We start from the raw sequence: 23,424 nt of genomic DNA, 5'->3' as shown, positions 1-23,424 counted from the left end.
ATATAAAAACTGCTGTTTGAAATTTTAACCCTGCTATTTTGGCTTCTGTAAACGCTTGCTTGTTTAAATAATAAGGAAAATAAGACTACTCCCATTCCAGAGAGGCTGTGGACTATGCCCCAGATAGAGTTGTCAGTGCTGACACCAGGCCAGGCCTTGAGATATGGTCTCATGGCCCCTTCCCAACACATAGGCCTTCTTTCCCAGAAGGCCCGGAAGTGTCATTCCAAATTTGGGAGACAAAAGGGCTAGGAAAAGTATAAATAGAAAAGGTTTCCCCCATGTGGGGCGGGGGGCCCAGAATTTGAAAGGCGCATTTTTCTCTGGCCCTGCCCTTAATAAAATGTAACTCCCTTTCTCTAAGTGTGGCTTGGTTTTTTTCCGGTCTTCTGTAACAATCCTACAGGTTTTTTATTTTGCCAGCCTCCATAATTTCATGAACCAATTCATTAAAATATCTATCTATCTATCTATCTATCTATCTATCTATCTATCTATCTATCACTTATCTATCTGATTTATCATCATCTATCTAATGTCCATCTATCTGTATCTATATGTAATCTATATACCTATGCCTAATCTATCTCTATTTCTATCTTTATCTCTGTCAATCATCTCTATCTCTATCTCTATCTCTATCTCTATCTCTATCTCTATCTCTATCTCTATCTCTATCTCTATCTCTATTTCTATCATCTATCTATAGCTATCTACCTATGTCTACCCCTAGGTCCCCTTTCTCTGGAAAACCTGACTCATACAGAGGGGGTGGGAAATACCTTATTCTCAGCTATGATTTATTTCCTAATTTCTGCTGTTTGGCACTTTCTTTTCAGGCTACAGAAACTCTTCCTATTCTCATTGTTGTCAAAAGTCCCTTGGCCTGCTAAGTCCTTCCTGGTAGCTCTCCTAGACCAATTTGTGCACCAGTTTTGTTTTACATGTGGGTGGGGCTTAATTAGCCTTCCTTGGTTCTATGTGTTCTGCTTTCTTTCCCTCACACAGCCCAGTGCCTGATGCTGTCTCCTGAGGTGGGCACCCATACCTGCCGGGGCATTCAGAGCAGGGGCTGGCTTTTGCTCTCCTGTGATTGCAGCCCGCAAACCATGCAAGTATATGCTGGTGATTTACCTCATCAGCACATCCCAGATACAGGTGTAGTCTCTCCAAAGGAAAGTCTCTGACTCCATCCCTCCTTGGTGTCTCAGCAACTGTACCCAGAGAGGCAAGCTGTGGATGTGGAACCAGCAGCCTGGGCTGTGATGCCTGCAGTGCAGATTGTGATTTTACATGACTGAGGGCCTGGTGGTGCTCAGAGGAGCCATGTTTTTGATGAGTGGACCATTGACATCATCTTGTGAATATTCATGAATCTCTTTGTGCTATAATTCCAGTGTGACCTTCCTTTTTTTCCCCAGAGGACAGGAATTTTAGGGCTGTCAGCCTGAGAATGGGCTGACATGCCTACCAGTTAGGCCTCTGAGGATAAGAGGCTGGGACCCAAGATCCCAACTAGCTGCACAATGTTGCCTTGTGTCTGAGGACCACATGACCTATCTTCTCCCACACATACTTTTTTTCTCATTGTGGTAAAGTATCTATAACATAAAATTCACTATTTTAACCATTTTAAGTGTACAGTTCAGTAACATTAAGTACTTTCACATTGTTGTGCAATCATCACTCTCTGTTCTCCAGTTTCTCATCATCCCAGATAGAAGTTCTGTAACCATGAACACTAATTTCCCACTCCTCTCTCTCATTAGACCACTCATCTACTTTCTATCTTTATGAATTCTCCTATTTTAGATATTTCACAAAATAGAAACATATGACATTTGTCTTTTTGTAGATGACTTATTTCATTTAGGACAATGCTTTCAAGGTTCATTTGTGATGTAGCATGTATGCAAACTTCATTTTTATGGCTGAGTAATATTTCATTGTATGTATGTACCACATTTTGTCTGTCTGTTCGTCTGTTGATGGATACTTGGGTTGTTTCCATGTTTGGCTAGTGTGAACACTACTGTTCTGCACTGAATGCTGACATACAACGATATGTTCCAGTCTGTGTTCAGTGATTTCAGGTATATACCTAGGGGTGAAAATTCTATCTGTAACTTCTTGAGGAACTGTTAAACTGTTTTCCACAGTAGCTGCTCCATTTCACAATCACAGCAGCAATGTATGAGGGTTCTAATTTCTTTACATACTTGCCAACACTTGTTATTTTTCATTTTAAAAAATTATAGCCATCCTAATGAGTATAAAATAGTGTCTTATGGTGGTTTTGATTTGCAGTTCCCTAATGACTAATGTGCAACATCTTTTCTTATGCTTATTGGCCATTTGTATATAATTTCTTTAAAGAAATTTTATTCAGGTTCTTTTTTCATTTAAAAATTAGGTTGTCTTTTTGTTGTTGAGTTTTACAAGTTCTTTATGTATTTTGGGAACTAAACCCCTATCATATACATGATTTTAAATATTTTCTTCTTTCAGTAGGTTGTTTTTTCATTTTCTTTTCTTTTTTTTTAATTTAATAAATCTTTATTGTTCAGATTATTACAATTGTTTCTCCTTTTCCCCCCCATAGCTCCCCTCCACCCGGTTCCCACCCCACCCTCTGCCCTTACCTCCCCCCCCCACTGTCCTCATCCATAGGTGTATGATTTTTGTCCAGTCTCTTCCCGCACCCCCCACACCCCTTTCCCCCTGAGAATTATCAGTCCACTCCCTTTCTATGTCCTGATTCTATTATATTCACCAGTTTATTCTTTTCATCAGATTTTTTATTCACTTGATTTTTAGGTTCACTTGTTGATAGATATGTATTTTTTGTTCATAATTTTTATTTTTACTTTTTTCTTCTTCCTCTTCTTAAAGAATACTTTTCAGCATTTCATGTAATCCTGGTTTGGTGGTGATGAACTCCTTTAGCTTTTTCTTATCTGTGAAGCTCTTTATTTGCCCTTCCATTCTGAATGATAACTTTGCTGGGTAGAGTAATCTTGGTTGTAGGTTCTTGCTATTCATCACTATGAATATTTCTTGCCACTCCCGTTTGGCCTACATAGTTTCTGTTGAGAAATCTGCTGACAATCGTATGGGTGCTCCCTTGTAGGTAACTAACTGTTTTTCTCTTGCTGCTTTTAAGATTCTCTCTTTGTCTTTTGCTCTTGGCATTTTAATTATGATGTGTCTTGGTGTGGTCCTCTTTGGATTCCTTTTGTTTGGGGTTCTGTGCGCTTCCTGGACTTGTAAATCTTTTTCTTTCACCAGGTGGGGGAAGTTTTCAGTCATTATTTCTTCAAATAGGTTTTCAGTATCTTGCTCTCTCTCTTCTTCTGGCACCCCCATAATTCTGATGTTGGTACGCTTGAAGTTGTCCCAGAGGCTTCTTATACTATCTTCAACTTTTTGGATTCTTTTTTCTTTTTGCTTTTCTGGTTGAGTGTTTTTTGCTTCTTTGTATTTCAAATCTTTGACTTGATTCTTGCGATCCTCTAGTCTGCTGCTGGGTCTCTGTATAATATTTTTTATTTCAGTCAGTGTATGCTTAATTTCTAGTTGGTCCTTTCTCATATCTTAGAGGGTCTCACTAAATTTATCGGCCTTTTCTAGGATATTCTTTAAAAGCCTTATAACCATGGTTTTGAATTCTATATCCAGTCATTTGCTTTCCTTCATTTCTTTCGTTTGTGATCTGTTTCTTTGTCTCCGCATTTTCGCTGCTTCCCTGAGTTGGTAGGGTAGCTTTGTGTGCTAGGTTTCCTATATGGCCTAGTGGGTCAGCCTCCCCAGTTAACCTGAGGTGGACACTCTTGGTGTACCCCTTTGTGGACTGTGTGTACAGCTTTCTTATAGCTAAGTCTTGATTGTTGTTGGTATCACTGGGAGGTATCACTCCAGGCCAGTTGGCTGTGAGGATCAACTGTGTCTACACTGGGAGAAGTTCGGTGCTGGAGACAGCCTTATAAGATTAGACTTGCAAAATTGCAAAAGCCTCTGTACTCAGCTTGGATGGGTCAGAGTCTCAGGGTGGAGCAGACAGTCTTGGCTTTCTGTCAGCCCTACCCTTGCGTGCGCGTGCCTCCAGACCTCTGCCTTCCGCAGCTCCCCTGAGTTTCCGCCTGACAGTCCAGATCCCCCCTGTAAGAGCGTGGGTCCACAGGGTTTTGCCTGGAACTGGGGTTCAGTGCAGTTGGAACTGGGGTTCAGTGCAGTCGGGGGCTCCCTTCCCCTCCCGCCAGAGAAAGTCAGCCAGGCACTCAGCCGCCCTTCCTCTCTGTGCATGTATCTCCGTACCTCAGCCCTTTGCCACTCCTCTGATTCTCCGTGAGCTTTTCTCTTTCCTTCTAGTTGTAGAATTTCCACTCAGCCAGCCTTCCTGTGGTTCTGGATGATGTCCGTTCTGTCTTTTAGTTGTAGTTTTGAAATTGTTGTGCGGGGCAGCAGTTTAGGTGCTTACCTATGCCGCCATCTTGGTTTCCCTCTTTTCATTTTCTTGGTAATGGCTTTTGAGTCTCCAAAGTTTTAAAATTTGATAAAGTATTTATTAATTGTTTCTTTTGCAATTTGTACTTTTGGTGTCATATCTAAGAATCTATTGCCCAATCTAAGGTCAGAAAGATTTACCCCTATGTTTTCTTCTAAGAGTTTTATACTTTCAGCTCTAACATTTTGGTTTTTGACCCATTTTGAGCTAATTACTGTATATTGTGGGAGGTACGGTTCCACATCATTCTTTTGCATGTGAAAACCCAGTTTCCCCAGCACCATTTGTTAAAGAACTTGTTCTTTCCCCATTCAATTGACCATAGATGTCTGCATTTTTTTTCTGGATTTTTGGTTCCATTCCCTTGGTCTATATGTCTTTCTCTATGCTAGGACCACACTGTACCCTTGTAGTAAGTTTTGAAATCAGAAAGTGTGAATCAGACACATATTCCTTTGTTCCTGCGCAAGTTATGGTTGGAGACCTGGGCAGGGCACCCTGCTCCCCTTTAGGGACCATCTGTAGCCTCTGGTTCTAAGCCTAGGATAGGCACAAGTCTAGGAGGTCTGGTTCTCATTTCTCTTTCCCAAACTCCTCTTTGGTGTGTGTGTGTGTGTGGGGGGGGGGTGTGTGGGGGGTGTGGTGAGGGTGGGTGGGAGAATATAATATATTAAGCACACGTGGATACTTTTGAAAGTGAAAGAGGATTTTTAGTAGTCTCCTAGGATTATATAACATATGATCACATATTTGGTGGCTTAAGACAATAGGTGCTTATTCTCTCAGAGTCTGGAGGCCAGAAGCCCAGAGACAAAGTGCTGGTGGGCTGTTTTCTCCAAAGGCTCCAGGGCAGGGCCTTCCTTTACTCTTCCAGCTGCTGGTGGCTGTCTCATTCCAATCTCTGCCCTTATCTGCACGTGGTCTCCTCTGTGTCTGTGTCTTCTCTTCTGTCTCTTATAAGGCACTTGTCATTGGCTTTAGGGCCCACTGGATAATCCAGGGTAATCGCAGTTTGAGATCCTTAATTACATCTTGAAAAACCCTTTCCAAGATAAGGTCACATTTATAAGTTATAGGAGATAGGGCATGGACACACCTTTTTTGGGGAAATAATTCAACCCACTAAAGGATTTTACTAATAATTATACCAGGACAAAAGACATAATGCCAGGACTGCCCCCAGCAAACTGCCCCCACAAAAATATGGTCACGTAGATTAAAGACTCCGATGTGAGGCGACTGCCCTTTTCCACCATAGCACAGGGAGAGGCCCCCTCATCCGCCTCTGTGCTCCCTGTGTGGGCCAGGTCTGGCCACATGGCCCTTCCAAACTTGGCCTCCTCTTCCAGAGCCAGCAGCTCAGCCACCGTCTCTCCAACCAAAGAGGAGGCTCAGCCACCATCTCTCCAACCACTGTGGCGGCTCCATCACTGTCTGTCCACTCTACAGTGTGGATGAAGAATAGAACTCTCATCCTTTTTGTGCCTCTTTCCCAAAGCTTCCCATCTTCCTATAATAAGCCCACTGGGTGAGAATCCATGTGACTTCTGACCTGTGCCAGTGTGCTCCTTTGGTTTTCCTTAGAAGTGGGGGCGGGGTAGCCAGCCCTCCCTATGCTGAGGGGAGTTTACCCTCTCAGAACTCCAGGGACGGGTGAAGGATGGGGGAGCGATGAGAGATGAGTGAGTCCAAAGGCAGAGTGGGGCTGCAGGTTTCAGAAGGAAAGCAGCAAGGGTTCTAGGTGCCAGAAGAAATGTTTAATCATCAGGCAAGGGAGGCCTGAGAAGGTGGATGGCCTGGGTCGGGAGGCCTGGGACAATGAGAGAGAGCCTAGGGGTGGAATGAAATCTCCAGGGGTAGAGGTAGTAAAAGGGGGCCTAGGAAATGCCAGAGGCACATTTTGTCACTTAGGTGCTGGTTGTATAGCCTGTTGTATGGCATTACAGGGACTTCTGGTACAGTTTTATCTCCATGGGGCCCTGCTTTAGAAAAACATGCAGTGATTCTGGAGCGGGCCATAATGAAGGGACTCCACTGTCCCACCAGGGGGTCAGAGACACACACTGGCCAATCAGTGGCTCAAACCTGGAAGGTGCTTGTTAGTGCAGGGAAAGCCTGTGGTACTGCAGGGCCTATTTTTAGGAACTGAGTGAATCCCGGGAGAGGAGCATTCGGCCGGCGGGTGGACTCGGGCTTTCTGTTTCATGGAGAAAATATGTCTGGAACTGAGGCCACGCAGAGGCCTGCAGATCTAGAGGCGGACAGAACTCCAAGGACCGCACTTGCGCTCTTGGCTCACCATACTGCACAGTCCTGGTCATGGTTCCCGGTCAGGTGAGCCAATACCTTTGCTCTGAGTGTTGTGTCTTTGTGGAGGATTTAAAATGGCCACAAAACCTTTGACAGCCCTCCGTTTGAGAGGCAGTGAGTCCCCTCACCTAAGCCAGAGGCTCAGCAGGGAGAATAAGGCACTGAAAAGTGGTCAATGCGGCTGAGGTGTGATGGGAGGAGAGAGCAGCTGTCGGACTCTGAGAAACTGGAGGAGGAGAGACTTACATCATCATCTCATCTCCTATTTGCTCAGCCTCAGAGGTGGGCACTGCTGATGAGGAGACTGAGGCTGGAGGGTGAAGGCCAAGGCCACCCTATAAGCAAGCAGCCAGGTTTGAAGTCCACGTTCACCCTTTAGTCAATTTTTCCGATAATGAGGCGGTGACCGCTGTGCCCTTATGGCCTCCCGCTCCTGAATGATCAAGCTGCACAGATCTCATTATGCCTGGAGCGGGCAGCGTGGCTCCAGCCTTGCCCACCTCGGTTGCTTAATGAGCACCCTAATTTGATTGGCTCCAAATGAATGTGATGCAAAATTAAAAGATGCCAGAAGACACTGCAATAAATCGAATGAGTTAGTTTCAATTGATTATGTTTTGAATTCAATTAGATTTCTCCTCCAATCCTCTCTGAATACTAATCCAGCTGCTGGTTACAGAGCAATAACTGGAAAGGTTTATTATTGTTGAGTTCCGGCCTCTGTCATCCAGCTTGGGCTCGGGCAGTGGTGCTGGATGGAAAACCTCGGCTTGGGTGTGGGGAGGTCAAGGGAGTTCAAGGCCAGCAATCAAGCCTCCTGCCAGCAAGCCAGCATATTTCCTGTTGGGGAAGGGATTCAAAGCAATGTACCCAATTAAAATGGTTTAAAATTATTTTTAGTGCATAAACACTTCAAGAGGCTACATAGAAGGGAGTGTTAGAGTCATGGACTTTGTCGTGTGACAGGCAGCAGGGGACACAGTGATTGAAGTCTCTGGGATCAGCCTGGCCGCAAACTGTATAACTAGGGTAAATCGCCAACCTTTCCCAAGCTTGGTTTTCCTATTTGCACAATGAGGGAGTCAAGCTCTAAGAGCAGTTTTGATAGCCCTGGGTTCTGTGCTGCTGTCCTTTTGTTCCTACCTGTCCACCCATGCTCTGTGCTGCCTCCCACTGCCATTCTTCAGCCCATTTGGCCTGGGGACCTGATCTCTTCAGGCTGCCTCTCCTGGGTTTTCTTGTGGTCATAGGTTGGATCCAGCCACAGGGCAAAAGAATAGCCCCCTGCCTCAGGGCTGTGCCCCTTTAAGACCCTACTTCTGCCAGAAGCCTTCTGCACATCTTCAGCTCTCCCTGCAATGGTGATACCAGTGCCTCTTTGTCTCTAACCTGTGGGTGGTAACAGCATCTGCAGTTGCTGTCTCTGAGGTCCTCAACATCCTACACATCTCCTCTTTGTTCTCTGTACCCTGCTCACACTTCTCAATGGAATATTGCCTTTAAAAGCTCATCATTTGAACCATCTGGGAATTCTACTTCCTACCATGACCCTAAATAATGTAGATGCTAAATCCACTTTAAAAAATTTTTTTAATTTAATAAATCTTTATTGTTCAGATTATTACAATTGTTCCTCTTTTTCCCCCCATAGCTCCCCTCCACCCGGTTCCCAACCCACCCTTTGCCCTTACCTCCCCCCCACACTGTCCTCATCCATAGGTGTACGATTTTTGTCCAGTCTCTTCCCGCACCCCCACCCCCCTTCCCCCCCGAGAATTGTCAGTCCACTCCCTTTCTGTGCCCCTGATTCTATTATATTCACCAGTTTATTCTTTTCATCAGATTTTTTATTCACTTGATTTTTTAGATTCACTTGTTGATAGATATGTACTTGTTGTTCATAATTTTTATCTTTACCTTTTTCTTCTTCTTCCTCTTCTTAAAGAATACCCTTCAGCATTTCATGTAATACTGGTTTGGTGGTGATGAACTCCTTTAGCTTTTTCTTATCTGTGAAGCTCTTTATCTGCCCTTCAATTCTGAATGATAGCTTTGCTGGGTAGAGTAATCTTGGTTGTAGGTTCTTGCTATTCATCGCTTTGAATATTTCTTGCCACTCTCATCTGGCCTGCATAGTTTCTGTTGAGAAATCCGCTGACAGTCGTATGGGTGCTCCCTTGTAGGTAACTAACTGTTTTTCTCTTGCTGCTTTTAATATTCTCTCTTTGTCTTTTGCCCTTGGCATTTTAATTATGATGTGTCTTGGTGTGGTCCTCTTTGGATTCCTTTTGTTTGGGGTTCTGTGCACTTCCTGGACTTGTAAGTCTATTTCTTTCACCAGGTGGGGGAAGTTTTTGGTTATTATTTCTTCAAATAGGTTTTCAGTATCTTGCTCTCTCTCTTCTTCTGGCGCCCCCATAATTTGGATGTTGGTACGCTTGAAGTTGTCCCAGAGGCTCCTTACACTATCTTCATATTTTTGGATTCTTTTTTCTTTTCTGGTTGGGTGTTTTTTGCTTCTTTGTATTTCAAATCTTTGACTTGATTCTTGCGATCCTCTAGTCTGCTGTTAGATCTCTGTATAATATTTTTTATTTCAGTCAGTGTATGCTTAATTTTTAGTTGGTCCTTTTTCATATCCTTGAGAGTCTCGCTAAATTTATCAGCCTTTTCTAGAAAATTCTTGAAAAACCTTATAACCGTGGTTTTGAACTCTATATGCAATCATTTCCTTTCCTCCATTTCTTTCATTTGTGATCTATTTCTTTGTCTCTGTGTTTTGGCTGCTTCCCTGAGTTGACAGAGTGGCTTTGTGTGCTAGGTGTCCTATAAAGCCCAGTGGCTCAGCCTCCCCAGTTACCTGAGGTGGACACTCTTGGTGCACCCCTTTGTGGGCTGTGTGCACAGTCTTGTTGTAGTTAAGCCTTGATTGTTGTTGATATCACTGGGAGGAATTGACCTCCCTGCCAATTGGCTGTGAGGATCAGCTGTGTCTACGCTGGGAGAACTTCTGTGCTTGAGACACCCTTATGAGACAAAACTTGCAAAAGCCTCTGTACTCAGCTTGGATGGGACGGAGTCTCAGGGCAGAGCAGACAGCATTGGTTTCCCATCAGCCCTGCCCTAATAGGCCCCTGTGTCTCAGTGTCCTTTGGTAATCGCTGCAAGCACCTCTGAGAGAAAGCTGCCCTCGAGTTCCGCCTGCTGCCAGACAGTCCAGTTTCTCCCCGAATGAGTCTGGGTCCCCAGAGTCTCACCTGGAACTGTAGTTCAGTGCAGTCGGGAACTTTTGTCTCCCTCCCGCTTGAGAAAGCCAGCCACGCACTCAGTTGCCAGTCCTCTTCATGCACGCATTTGTCTCAGTACCTTTGCCTCCTGCAGCTCCTCTGAGTCTGAGTGTGCTTTTCTCTTTCCTGCCAGTCCAGTTTCACCCTGTATGAGTCTGGATCCCTAGAGTCTCGCCCAGAACTGGAGTTAAGCACAGTTGGGAGCTTTTGTCTCCCTCCCACTTGAGAAAGCCAGCTGCGCACTCAGTTGCCAGTCCTCTCCACGTGCACGCGTCTCAGTACCTCTGCCTCCTGCAGCTCGTCTGAGCCTCAGTGTGCTTTGCTCTTTCCTTCTAGTTGTAGAATTTCCACTCAGCCAGCCTTCCTGTGGTTCTGGATGATGTCCGTTTTGTCTTTTAGTTGTAGTTTTGTAATTGTTGTGCAAGGCAGCAGTTTAGGTGTTTACCTATGCCGCCATCTTGGTTTCTCTAAATCCACTTTTTGATTGAGGTTCCTTATGGAACGTCCTTCAAGGAGAGGGACTACAGCTGAGACAAAAGGAGGGGGTTTCTGGTTTGGGACACTGGTATGAAGCTGGAGAGGCCCGGGAGTTTCCAGGCAGAGCATAGGAGAGGCTCAGGTGGAGAGCACAGTGTGGGCAGGCTGTGACTGCAGAGGACCTGGGAGTAGGAGCCAGGGGTGGCTGTCTCTCCTGGTACACAGAGAGCAGGTGCTACTCCAAAAGGGAAAAGGAAGGAGGGAAAGGCTCCCAGCCCTGCTCCATCCCTGACCCAGTTAGTCAGAAGCCCCTGATTGCAGGCAAATGGCCTGTGTTCTTAGAGTACCGGTAGGGAGGAGCTCTACTCAGTGGCTAATAATGGAGGGTTTGTTTTCTTTGGAATGGGGCTCCCGAGGTTAGGGTGTGAAGACTTGGCATTAGCCATGGGGGAAGAGCTGGAAGGAGATGGGTCCTGGGGTAGGATAGAGGGTGAGAGAAGGTGTTGGTGGGTGGCCAGGGACTTACTTTTGGGATGGTGACAAAATATTACAAGGGTGGGATCAACTATGGTGATTTATGGCTCTTGATTTATACTCTTAGCTTCCATGTAAGTAAGTGACCTGGGCCCTGGAGGAGGGTGGAGAATTTCACTCTGGGTGCTGGTCCAGGATCCCTGTGGTAGTGACTGACCTGGAGGAGATCTGGAAGTCAGTGTCAGGCCTGGAGAGTGCACATCAGCATTCTAGGGCCATGGCTTGGCAGCCTCATGGTTGGGCAGGCCAAGTTCTGCCTCAGTGGCTCTCATGCTGCCTCCGGGGTTGGAGGAGAGGCTGGTAATGATTAGTGACTCATCTGGAGTAGGAGCAGCTCCCTGGGAGGGATGGGTGCTCAAGACTGTGTGGAAGCTTGGGACTGATGACAAAGGGATGCAGATGACTGCAGGGACCTTCCTGACCTTGGCGTTCCAGGGGGCTGTAACCTGTGAGTCATTAGGAAATGCAGGGTAGAGGAAGTCATGCCAAATGCTGGGTAAATGAAGGTAGAGATCTAGGCCAAGAGTCTGAGCACCATGTCAGGTTCCAGAGAAGCAAAGGCAAATGGAATCCTGGAAGCTGCTTGTCGGTGGCTTCTACTCCCCCCAGGGCCAGAGCCAGCAGCAGCAGGGGAACGAAGAGGGTATGGTCAGTGCTTCAGACAAAACTGAAGACAGAAGAGTCATGTGCCTGGGAAGCAGGTACATGGGGAGCAGGCAGGTCTTCAGGTGAGAACTAAGGCACTTTACTGTCTCCTGAAGAGAGGGGGATGACAAGAAGTCCATTCATTTATTTCTTCATCCCTTCATAATTGCTTTTAAAAAATTAAAGCACGTGAGGTTTTTATTAATGGCCTTGGAACATCTATCTTTTTTTTTGAAAGCTGTGACATATCAGGTCAAACTCCAGCAGATAAGAAATAAAGTTGTTTCTTTCTCTCTCTTAAAAAAAAATATTTTTATTGATTTCAGAGGGGAAGAGAGAGGGAGAGAGAGACAGAAACATCAATGATGAGGGAAAATCATTGATTGGCTGCCTCTTGCACGCCCCCTACTGGGGATCCAGCCTACAACCCAGGCATGTGCCCTGACCCGGAATCGAACAGTGACCTCCTGGTTCATAGGCTGACCATCAACCACTGAGCCATACCAGCTGGGCAAAGTCATTTCTCTTAAAAAGCACAACTCAAATACTAGTATTAATAAAGATCATCCCAAGTTATATATTTTTTCCTTACAACCTTAAAATTTCATCCCAAATGGAATCATAATACTAGACATTGATCAGATCCCTTTCCAAGCTTCAGCCATTCATCCAAATATTTAAAAATCTTTTGCTATCACAGTATGTCTTGTTATCAATGTAATGTATTTATTTTTTATTTTTTTAAATAAATCTTTATTCAGATTATTACAATATTACAATTGTTTCTCCTTTTTTCCCCCATAGCTCCCCTCCACCTGGTTCCCACCCCACCTTCTGCCCTTACCTCCCCTCCCCCCACTGTCCTCATCCATGGGTGTATGATTTTTGTCCAGTCTCTTCCTGAACTCCCCCATACCCCTTTCCCCCTGAGAATTATCAGTCCACTCCCTTTCTATGCCCCTGATTCTATTATATTCACCAGATTATTCTGTTCCTCAGGTTTTTTTTATTCACTTAATTTTTAGATTCACTTGTTGATAGATATGTATTTGTTGTTCATAATTTTTATCTTTACTTTTTTCTTCTTCCTCTTCTTTAAGAATACCTTTCAGCATTTCATATAATACTGGTTTGGTGGTGATGAACTCCTTTAGCTTTTTCTTATCTGTGAAGCTCTTTATCTGCCCTTCAATTCTGAAAGATAGCTTTGCTGGGTAGAGTACTCTTGGTTGTAGGTTCTTGCTATTCATCACTTTGAAAATTTCTTGCCAATCCCGTCTGGCCTGCATAGTTTCTGTTGAGAAATCAGCTGACAATCGTATGGGTGCTCCCTTGTAGGTAATTAACTGTTTTTCTCTTGCTGCTTTTAATATTCTCTCTTTGTCTTTTGCTCTTGGCATTTTAATTATGATGTGTCTTGGTGTGGTCCTCTTTGGATTCCTTTTGTTTGGGGTTCTGTGCACTTCCTGGACTTGTAAGTCTATTTCTTTCACCAGGTGGGGGAAGTTTTCGGTCATTATTTCTTCAAATAGGTTTTCAGTATCTTGCTCTCTCTCTTCTTCTGGCACCCCCATAATTCCAATGTTGGTACGCTTGAAGTTGTCCCAGAGTCTTCTTACACCATCTTCAACTTTTTGAATTTTTTTTTTTTGCTTTTTGCTTTTTCGGTTGAGTGTTTTTTGCTTCTTTGTATTTCAATTCTTTGACTTGATTCTTGTGTTCCTCTAGTCTGTTGTTGGGTCTCTGTATAATATTTTTTATTTCAGTCAGTGTATGTTTAATTTCTAGTTGGTCCTTTTTCTTATCTTCGAGGGTCTCGTTATATTTATCGGCCTTTTCTAGGATATTCTTGAAAAGCCTTATAACCGTGATTTTGAATTCTATATACAGTCGTTTGTTTTCCTCCATTTCTTTCGTTTGTGTTCTGTTTCTTTGTCTCCACATTTTTGCTGCTTCCCTGAGTTGGTAGGGTAGCTTTGTGTGCTAGGTTTCCTATATGGCCCAGTGGGTCTGCCTCCCCAGTTAACCTGAGGTGGACACTCTTGGTGCACCCCTTTGTGGACTGTGTGTACAGCCTTGTTGTAGTTAAGTCTTGATTGTTGTTGATATCACTGGGAGGAATTGACCTCCAGGCTAGTTGGCTGTAAGGATCAGCTGTGTCTACGCTGAGAGAAGTTCGGTGTTGGAGACAGCCTTATAGGATTAGACTTGCCAAATTGCAATAGCCTCTGTGCTCAGCTTGGATGGGGTGGAGTCTCAGGGCGGAGCAGACAGTCTTGGCTTCCAGTCAGCCTTGCCCTTGCGCGCGTGCACGCCTGCAGACCTTTGCCTTCCCCGGCTCCCGAGTCTCCGCCCGAGAGTCCAGATTCCCCCCCGTAAGACCACGGGTCCCCAGGGGCTTGCCTGGAACTGGGGTTCAGTGCAGTCAGAATTGGGGTTCAGTGCAGTCAGGAGCTTCGGACTCCCTTCTGCTAGGGAAAGCCTGTGGCAACCTCCGCAGCCTTTGTGCACACTGGCGCGTGTGCCTCTGGAACCCTGCCTGCCGGGGCTCCCCCGGGTCTCCCCCTGGTCTCTGAGTCTCCGGGTGCCTTTCTCTCTACCTGACAGTCCAGACTCCCCCTGTATGAGCCTGGGTCCATGGGGTTTCGCCCAGGACTGGGGTTCAGTGCAGTCAGAACTGGGGTTCAGTGCGGTCGGGCGCTTCCTTTCCCCTTCCGCCAGAGAAAGTCAGCCAGGCTCTCAGCCGCCCTTCCCTCTGCGCGCACAAAGACCCTTTGCCGTACCTCCAATTCTCTGTGAGCTTGTCTCTTTCCTTCTAGTTGTAGAATTTTCACTCAGCCAGGTTTCCTGTGGTTCTGGATGGTGTCCGTTCTGTCTTTTAGTTGTAGTTTTGAAATTGTTGTGCGAGGCAGCAGTTTAGGTGCTTACCTATGCCGCCATCTTGGTTTCTCCAATGTAATGTATTTAAATACAAACAAATCAAACAGAAGAGAAGGGTTTATGGTGAAAGAAAACAATTTCCAACTTCATCTTTCCTCAGTTCTAGTCTCACTCTCCAGAAGCAATTTCTTCTAAACATTTCCATTTTTAGTATTTCTGGGGGGAACTCCATAACTCTGAGTAGCATGTATATGAATTCTTATTTCCTGATTCATCATCTGTAGAATATTTATTGACCCCTTACAATGGAAAATAAGAAATTGCTTCACATATATGCCACTCCTTCCGCTCTTTATTCTCCCAAAGTTTTATAGTTTTCCCATGATTATTTTTAGTTCTCCTGTTATGTTCTTTTATGCCTGTGGAATTATGCCTTGATTCTGCATTTCATCAACCTCATTCAGGGTGATGGATGGTGGCAGCCAGTTTTGGACTGTTCCCATACTTCCCACCCTCTTTCTTTTGGGAAAGACTCTTCACTCCCTTGGGTGAGCACCAGCATGCTCCTAGCTGGCCAGTCACTGCACTCCATCTTCGTAGCCATGGCAGCTGCCTGACCATTGGGCATGTTTCCTAATCCAGGCCATACACATCCTTCTCATTTAAGTTGGCCATCAATCAACTTTCACTACTAAAACTGCTCTCTTTTTATCGCTGAGCTAGGGAGCTAATGAGAGAGACTGACTTCTGATGATGGGAAAGACTTCTGGATCCATTTCACCTGAGGCCTACTTTGCCTCTTGACCTTCACAGCTAAACAAGCCTGAATATTTTATTATTAGCTTCAACCAATTGTATTAACTTTCTGACTAATACAGGACTAATTATGACATATGGGACAGCCCATATGGGTGTTAGATTTTGTCAAATGCTTTTTCTGAATCAATTTGTGTGATCATTTGATTTTTTCTTTTTAAGCCTGTTGATGTGCTAGGTAACATCGATGGATTTTCAAATGTTGAACCAGCGCTGCATACCTGGAATAAATCCTACTTGGTGTGATGTATAATTATTTTTATACATTGTTGCATTGGATTTGCTAATGTTTTGTTAAGGATTTTTGGCATTAAGTTCACAAGAGATATTAGTCTACTGTTTTCTTTTTCTCTTGTGTTTGTCTGGTTTGTATTTGGGTAATTTAGGCCTCATAAAATGGGTTGTAAAAATGTTCCCTCTTCCTCTATTTTCTAGAGGAGATTGTATGAAATTGGCCTTAATGCTTCTTTAAATGTTTGACAAAATTTTCAAGGAAAATCATCTAGGCCTAGATATTTACTTTTCTGGAGCTCTTAAATTATTAATTAAACTTCTTTAATGGTTATTGGGCTGTTCAGATGGTCTTTTAAACATGGCTTAGTGTTGCAGTTTCTAACTTTTGAGGAATTGGTCCATATGTTCTAAGTTTCAAATTTATAAATGCAAAATTTTTATAGCATTTTCTTATCTTTTAAATGTTATAGGATCTGTACTGATGTCCCCTCTTTCATTCCTGATATATATATATATATATATATATATATATATATATATATATATATATTGTTCTCTATTTTAATTTTTCTAGAGATTTATTAATTTTATTGTGTTTTTGGAAGATCAATCTTTTGTTTCCTAGATTTTCTCTATTATTTTCCTATGTTCAATTTAGATTTCTGCTCTTATCTTTATTATTTTTTCCTTTCTACTTGCTTTGGGTTTTCTTTTCTCTGTCCTTGAGGTAAGTGTATTTAGATTTACATTAAAGTAGTTTCTGAAATGTTAGGGATTAAATCTGCCATTTTATTATTGTTTTATGTTTGTTTCCTGTGGTTCTTGTCCTCTGTTGCTCTTTCTTGCCTTCTTATGAGTTACTGGAACTTGTTTTAGGACTCCATCTTGATGTATTTATCACATTTGTGAGTGTATCTCTTTGTATAGTTTTCATAGTAGTTGCCTTGTGCATTATAATACACATATGTCTCATCCCTGTCCTCTAGTGTCACCACTTGGCCGTTGTGAGTGAAGTGTGGAAACCCTGCTCATTGTGCAGCCTCTGATGTGCCTGCTGTGTGTGTAGTGAGCTCCCCAGCGGCTCTGGAATCCTCAGTAACAATTGGTACTGCAGAGCCTCTCCTCTGTGCTTCACTCACACTCTCCCATGAAACTTCCATTGTCCAGAAATGTGTTGGATGCTCTCATTGATTAATGGCTCTGTCCTCCTTTTACTTCTGCCTTCTAGGTGTCTCTTTTTTCCATTTTAAACTTACAGCCTTAAATTTTACTGATGTCTTTAGAAGAATAGGAGGTAAAAAAATAAGAGAATAGAAAACTCTAAGGGCCATTTAAAGGCATACAATGGGAAGCGTTTGGACTTGGCTCAGGGCAGACCTGGTGGATCCTGAGTTAGCGGTGCTCAGTCCCTACCATGTGGCCTGGGTGAGCGTGCCAGCATCCTCCTGGGCACACCGTGGTGCTGAAAGGGTGAGCAAGATGGCAGGTGTGAGGAGTCTGGATTACTGCCTGTCACAGAGCAGGTGTGAATTAATGGCTCTTGTTATCTGTATGACTGCACCACAGTCCACAGTTGAGCACTGGAAGGGTGTGGCACATTCCTGTAGGGTGACCACAGGCCTCTTTCACTGGCAACTCCTGAAACAAGTCTTACTAAGCCACCATTGGCGCCAAGGAATATCCCAGGAAAAAAGGTGTGCCCCTTGGAGGGGTCAGCTTCCTGAGGGCTGAGCTGAGAGTAAAGGAGTGGGCCAAGGTCATTTTAAGAAAATCATTGGCCACTGTATCTTTTGGAGGTTCCAACCACTCCATTTCAAACAATAAAACCACCACATCCAACATCATTAAATGCAGTTTATATATAACTACGTAAGTTATGTATAACTACCATAAAACCACAAGTTCACTAGTTGACATAATGTTACACACTGAGCCTAGCATGTGATTAAAATGCCTACCTATTGTAAGACATGTCATAAATAAGATGTTTGTGCAGTTTTATTTCAAGTTCCAACTGGTTGCTCATGTTTGAAACAATGTGATAGGCTCTGGAAAAACCACAAGACCCTGCATTTTGGGCTCTTAATGAAAGAAACAGCCCTGGGCAGTGTTCTGGGGTGGTGGGCAGGTTGCCGAGGGAGGTGTCCGCAGGAAGCCGCCCAGCAGAGGCAGGACTGATCCCATAGGACCCACCGTGCAGCCCGTGGGCAGGCACACAGGAAAGGTATCTGGGAGATGGGGTGGGGGTGGGCTGACTGTTGCCTCGTGGCTATCAGTCTTTGGTCAAGTTACTTGCCTACTCTGATCCTCAGGTTCTCTAAGGACTTTTTTACCTCTAGGACCTCTAGGACCAGATGGCCGCAGGTTCACTGGTTTCTGCCCCTCGTTCAACTTCTTTTTTCAAATATGGGCAATTGAGTTTGGTTAAAGGGGTGTTTCTGTGAGCTCTTCCCACACTGGCATTGAGACTGTGAGGAAACCAAATCTGCTGTGGGGAGGTATGGGGGGTGGGTGGGGACTTGGCTTATTGGCAAAGGAAAGAGGAGAAAAGAGATAAAGTGCTTAAGTGACAGAGAATGAGGCTCACCCTCCGCACTGGTCTTGGATGAAAGACACTCCTGGGCTCTTTATCTTCCCTGTTGCAACTCCTAAATTGCTAAAGCTTTAGCCTGCAGGTTGGCCCGACGCATGTTCACATGCTGACAGGCATGAGTGAGCTGAGATGTTGGGTAGGTGAATGAAAATAAGGCCAGCTGAGCCCCCCCAGCACCCCACTGAAGGGCAGCAGAGGCAGGCGCAGGAGCTTCCCCCTGTGTTTGTTCCCGGATCTGATGGGATTGGGATTGGGGAGGAAGAACATGAGGGTGCTGAACCTGAGAAGGCTGGACCCTGGCTGAGACATGCCCAGGCTGCCAATATACAGCCCAGGGGAAAGGCCAAGTTAGCACAAGGGTCCAGAGCCAGAGCCCAAGGTCATAGGACAGCCACAAGCTTGCCTGCCAGCCCAGCAGGGGTGGGTCCAGGCCTGCAGTTATTTCTCTTCCAGAGTGAGGTCCAGGTTTGGGGTCAGGATGGCTAGGGAATGATACTATTGCTATGCTGTTTTATTATTGCAAGTGCTGGAAATACACACGAACTTCTGATTGGTGGACATTGGAAATTAAAGGTGAATGACAGGCAAAGTTTCTTTCTTATGAGGCTCACATTCTAGCAGGGGTGAGACAGATACCATTCCCCTTAATAAACAAACCATGAGTACGAAATGCAGTGCCTTCCCTGATGAGAAAAACAAAGGGACAGAGCAAAAGTAATGGTGACAGGAGTGGGTTAGACCTTAGAAAGGGAAACAAGGAGTGGTCTCTGAGAAGGAGTGAAGAGGAGGAAGCTGAGGCTCAGGGAAGTAAAGTTCCCCCTAGGCCACCTCTTGGCCACGCAAGGCTAGTGGGCTGTCCCTCTTCACTTTGCCCTTCGCATTATGTCAGCCTGTTGGGACCAGCGTCTGAGCCAGGGCAGTAACCTGCAATCGGAGGGTGTGTGGGCCCAGTGGAGATGACTAAGGAGCCTCATGCACGCCAGAGTCTGAGCCTTTTGGGCTCAGCCTGGAAGGGAATGACTTAGAGTCCAGTGTCCTGTCTCCCACCACCACCTCGGACTTTGCCTGGTTCTCTTCCAGTGGGCTCGGTAGTGACACTTGCCCTTTGCAAAATGATGACTGAGGAGAAGTCATATTTTAAAGGAGACCTTGGAGAACACCACCCCTTGTTTTATGAAGGAGAAAACAGGTCCAGAAGGCTGAGTGATTTGCCTAAGTCACACAGCTGACCTGGTGTAGTCTCCCAAGGATCCTCCAATGTGTTTTCCTTTCTTTCTTTTTTAAAAATATATTTTTATTGATTTCAGAGAGGAAGGGCAAAGGAGAGATAGAAACATTGATGATGAGAGAGAATCATTGATCAGTTGCCTCCTGCACGCCCCTCCCCCCCCCCCCCCCCCCCGTACTGGTGATGTAGCCCACAACTCGGACATGTGCCCTTGACCAGAATGGAACCTGGGACCCTTCAGTCCACAGGCTGATGCTCTATCCACTGAGCCAAACTAGGGAGGGTTGTGGTTATATTTCCTCCTAGAGAACTTACAGAGACCCAAAGGAATGCATCACTAATGGTGTAATTTCATGGAAGGCAGGAGTGAGGGATGTGTGGCATGGACACAGCCAACTAATGGCATAATGTGAAACTAGCTGCTGCTCGGCACATGGTGAGCCCTCTGTGAGTGCTCCTTCCCTTCCCCTCTGTCGCCTGATTTGGGACATGATGTCTGAGTTCAGGGCCTTGCACGTTGTGGGCGCTCTACTCAAGTTTGCTGATTGACAACATGAATGCTGAGGTGTGCTCTTTCCTACTGTCTCATCCTCAGAGAAAACTCATTATATGCCTGGTTGGGGGTCAGTATAGAGGAGATTGATTTCACCTACCCATTCTGATATGATCCTGCATGCATGTGTACATGCACATACACACACATGCACACACACACATACACATAAACACACATGCGCACATACACATGCCTGACTTCTCAAAGTTTGGGAGCCAGTGAAGAGCATAGGCAGGCCTGAGATAATAGGCGCCAGCTTCGTTGTTCTTGTGCCCACAGTTGCAGAGTCCTCACGAGCAGCCGGCAGCCTAACCCCATTGTGGAGGACAGGACGCTCGTGACTCAGGAGTCTGCTTAGTTGATAACTCAATTCTGCAGCTGGGCCACATTTGTAAGCAGTGCTAGCACACCCCACGGAAACTCAGAATCCGATTAGGGCCGGGCTGCATCATCCCTCGTCCCTCACTCTGCCTTCTACAGCCCTGGCCATCCATCTTATTTGGCTGAAGGCTCCTTGAAGTCTGCAGGCAACCTTCTGACCCTCCCGCTGAGGGCCGACTGCTCTCCTGCTCTTCACAGCAGCCACGGGTATTGGAATCAAAGCCTGAGGGTACAGTGACCATGGCACGCAGGCCAACGCCAGGCTCTCACAGCCTCACTGCAGCCTCGCCTTGCACGTCCTGGTTGTTTTCGAAGTCACCCAGACAGAGCCATCAGTGTGAGTCTGCATGGCATGCTTACTGGCCACACAGGCTGAAGCAGAGATGCCAGAAAGCAGGTGTGAGGATTTAACAGTGCAGAGAGCAGACCCCAAAGCCATCTTCATTTATGTAAAAATGCAAATGGGCTATTAGATGGTTTGGCATCAGGCCATAAGACCAGAAGTTTCTGGATTTTTCAAAAATTCATACTCACTTTCCAAAATCTAGGACTATTGAGGCTTTTCCTGGAAGTCCTGTTGGGTATGTTGGTTCCCTGGCTCAGACTCCTCCTCTGGGCGGCCTCCATGTGCTCACCGCATTTCTCCCTCGGGTCAGCCTCCTCATTTTATGAACTATTAGATAAGGAACAGCACGTCTTCAACTTGCACGTCAGCTTCAATGGATTGATGGTGGCTACTCTAAAAGTTGACTGGACACAGAAGGGAAGAACGCCACGTGACAAGGAGTCCGGACCGTGGATGACGAGTCCAGCCAAGCCTCTGAACAGGCAGAGCAGGACAGCAGCAGTGGCAGCAACAACTGGCAACAGGAAAACACCCGCAGTGGCAGGAACAACCCCCAAAGAGGTTTGCTCTGCTGAGCTGACAGTTCCCAGTGTCCACGTTGCGTTATTTACAATGCCCAGTGTCAAGAAGAGATTGTGACAATGCTAAATGGAGTAAGGGAGAGAAAGACAAATGCCATTTGGTTTCACTTAGAGGTGGAACCTACAAAACAAAGCAAATGAAACAGGAGAAATGCAGTCCATAAACACTGTCACCGAGGAAACCCAGACATTGGGCTTAAAACTTTATTTAAAATGTTTTTCAATTTGAATACAGGAATTTATTTTATTTACTTCTACCCTAAATGGTTTACTATTTTTTTTTAAGGTGGTGTTTGGTGGAGCATTTGCTCGGCCAGAGAAAAGGGAGCCAGAGAAGCCCACCTGTGAGAGGCTGGGTGATGTGGCCCAGGCGTCCAGGCACAGGGGTTTGCAAGCTCTAGGGGATCTTCCTGGATGAATGCTCAGCCCAGAGAGAGTGGTGGGTGACAGAAGCTCCCTGGGGATGCTGCGGATTGAGTGGGGGCTTCATTCCTGTGCCCCAAATTCTACCAGCTACTGTGTAGCAGGTGCCCCTCCAGGTCCTGAGCAAACCTGGGAGAGAGTCCAAGTGCATTTGACCTCTGCTCCGGGGATTTCCTCCCAGGAGCTATGGAGCTTTTGGCCTGGGTTTTTCCATCAACTGCCTACTCATCTCTCCAACATGTAGTCCAGGCCAGAAAAAGAACTGCACAGAGCGGGCAGGGGGCAGGGGTGTTGGAGAGGATGTGGAAGATGACCGGGTCCCTCAGGGCTCATGGTGGGGCTATGGCCAGGCTACCTGAGGACACAAATTCTACCCAACATCCAAACCCTTGCGGGGGCAGAGTGGAGTCCAGAGACTGCCCTTTGGCCTATCAGGTCCAGTGAGTCCCACTCCATGAGCTGCCTTTTTAATAAATTAAATTTTTTTTTAGTTTTGATTTAAGTATAGTTGGTAAGTATAGTTGGTATACAATATTATATTGGTCATATTAGTTTCAGGTACACAACATAGTGATTCCACATTTTTTAAAAAAATATATTTTTATTGATTTTAGAGAGGAAGGGAGAGGGAGAGAGAGATAGAAACATCAATGATGAAAGAGAATCATTGATTGGCTGCCTCCTGCATGCCCCCTACTGGGGATCGAGCCCGCAACCCGGCATGTGCCCTTGACTGGAATCAAACCCATGACCCTTCAGTCCTCAGGCCGATGCTCTATCCCTTGAGCCAAACCAGCTAGGGCTTGACATTTTTATATCTTACAATGTGATCCACTAATTCTAGTGATCACTAATTCTAGTAATCATTTGTTATGGTGCAAACTTATCACAATATTATTGACTCTATTTATCTTCACCTTTTCTACCCATCCCCTAACCCCCTCCCACTTGGCAACCATCCCTTTGGACTCTGCTTCTGTACATCTGTTTTGTTTTTTTAGATTCCACATAAAAATGAAACCACATGTTATTTGTCTTTCTCTGCCTGACATCTCATTAGCATAATATCCTCTAGGTCCTTCCATATTGTTACAAATGATAGGATTTCATTCTTTTTATTGCTGTGTGATATTCTTGTATATACAGTATGTATGTAAAGCACTTTATCCATCCTTCTATCAATGAATATCCAGGTTACTTCCATATCTTGGCTATTATAAATAATGCTGCAATGAGCATAGGGGTGCATATATATCTTTTCAAATTAGTATTTTCATTTCCTTTTATCAATACCCAGAAGTGGAATTGCTGGTTCATATTTTAGATCAATTTTTAGTTTTTTGAAGATTCTCCAAGTTTTCCACAGTGGCTGCACCAATTTCAGTCCCACCAAAAGTGCACAAGGGTTACCTTTACTTCACATCCTTGCTAGCATATGTTATTTGTTGCCATTCTGACTGGTGTGAGGTGGTATTCTCATTGTGATTTTGATTTGCATTTCCCTGATGATTAGTGATCTTGAACATCTTCTCATATGTCTGTTGGCATCTGTGTTTTCTTTGGAGAAATGTCTCTTTATAAACTCTGCCCATTTTTTAAAATCTGTTTATTATTTTTGTATTGAGTTGT

The sequence above is a fragment of the Plecotus auritus genome (assembly GCF_963455305.1).
Source record: "Plecotus auritus genome assembly, chromosome: 9".
Taxonomy (NCBI): domain Eukaryota; kingdom Metazoa; phylum Chordata; class Mammalia; order Chiroptera; family Vespertilionidae; genus Plecotus; species Plecotus auritus.
This window is presented reverse-complemented; position numbering follows the sequence as displayed.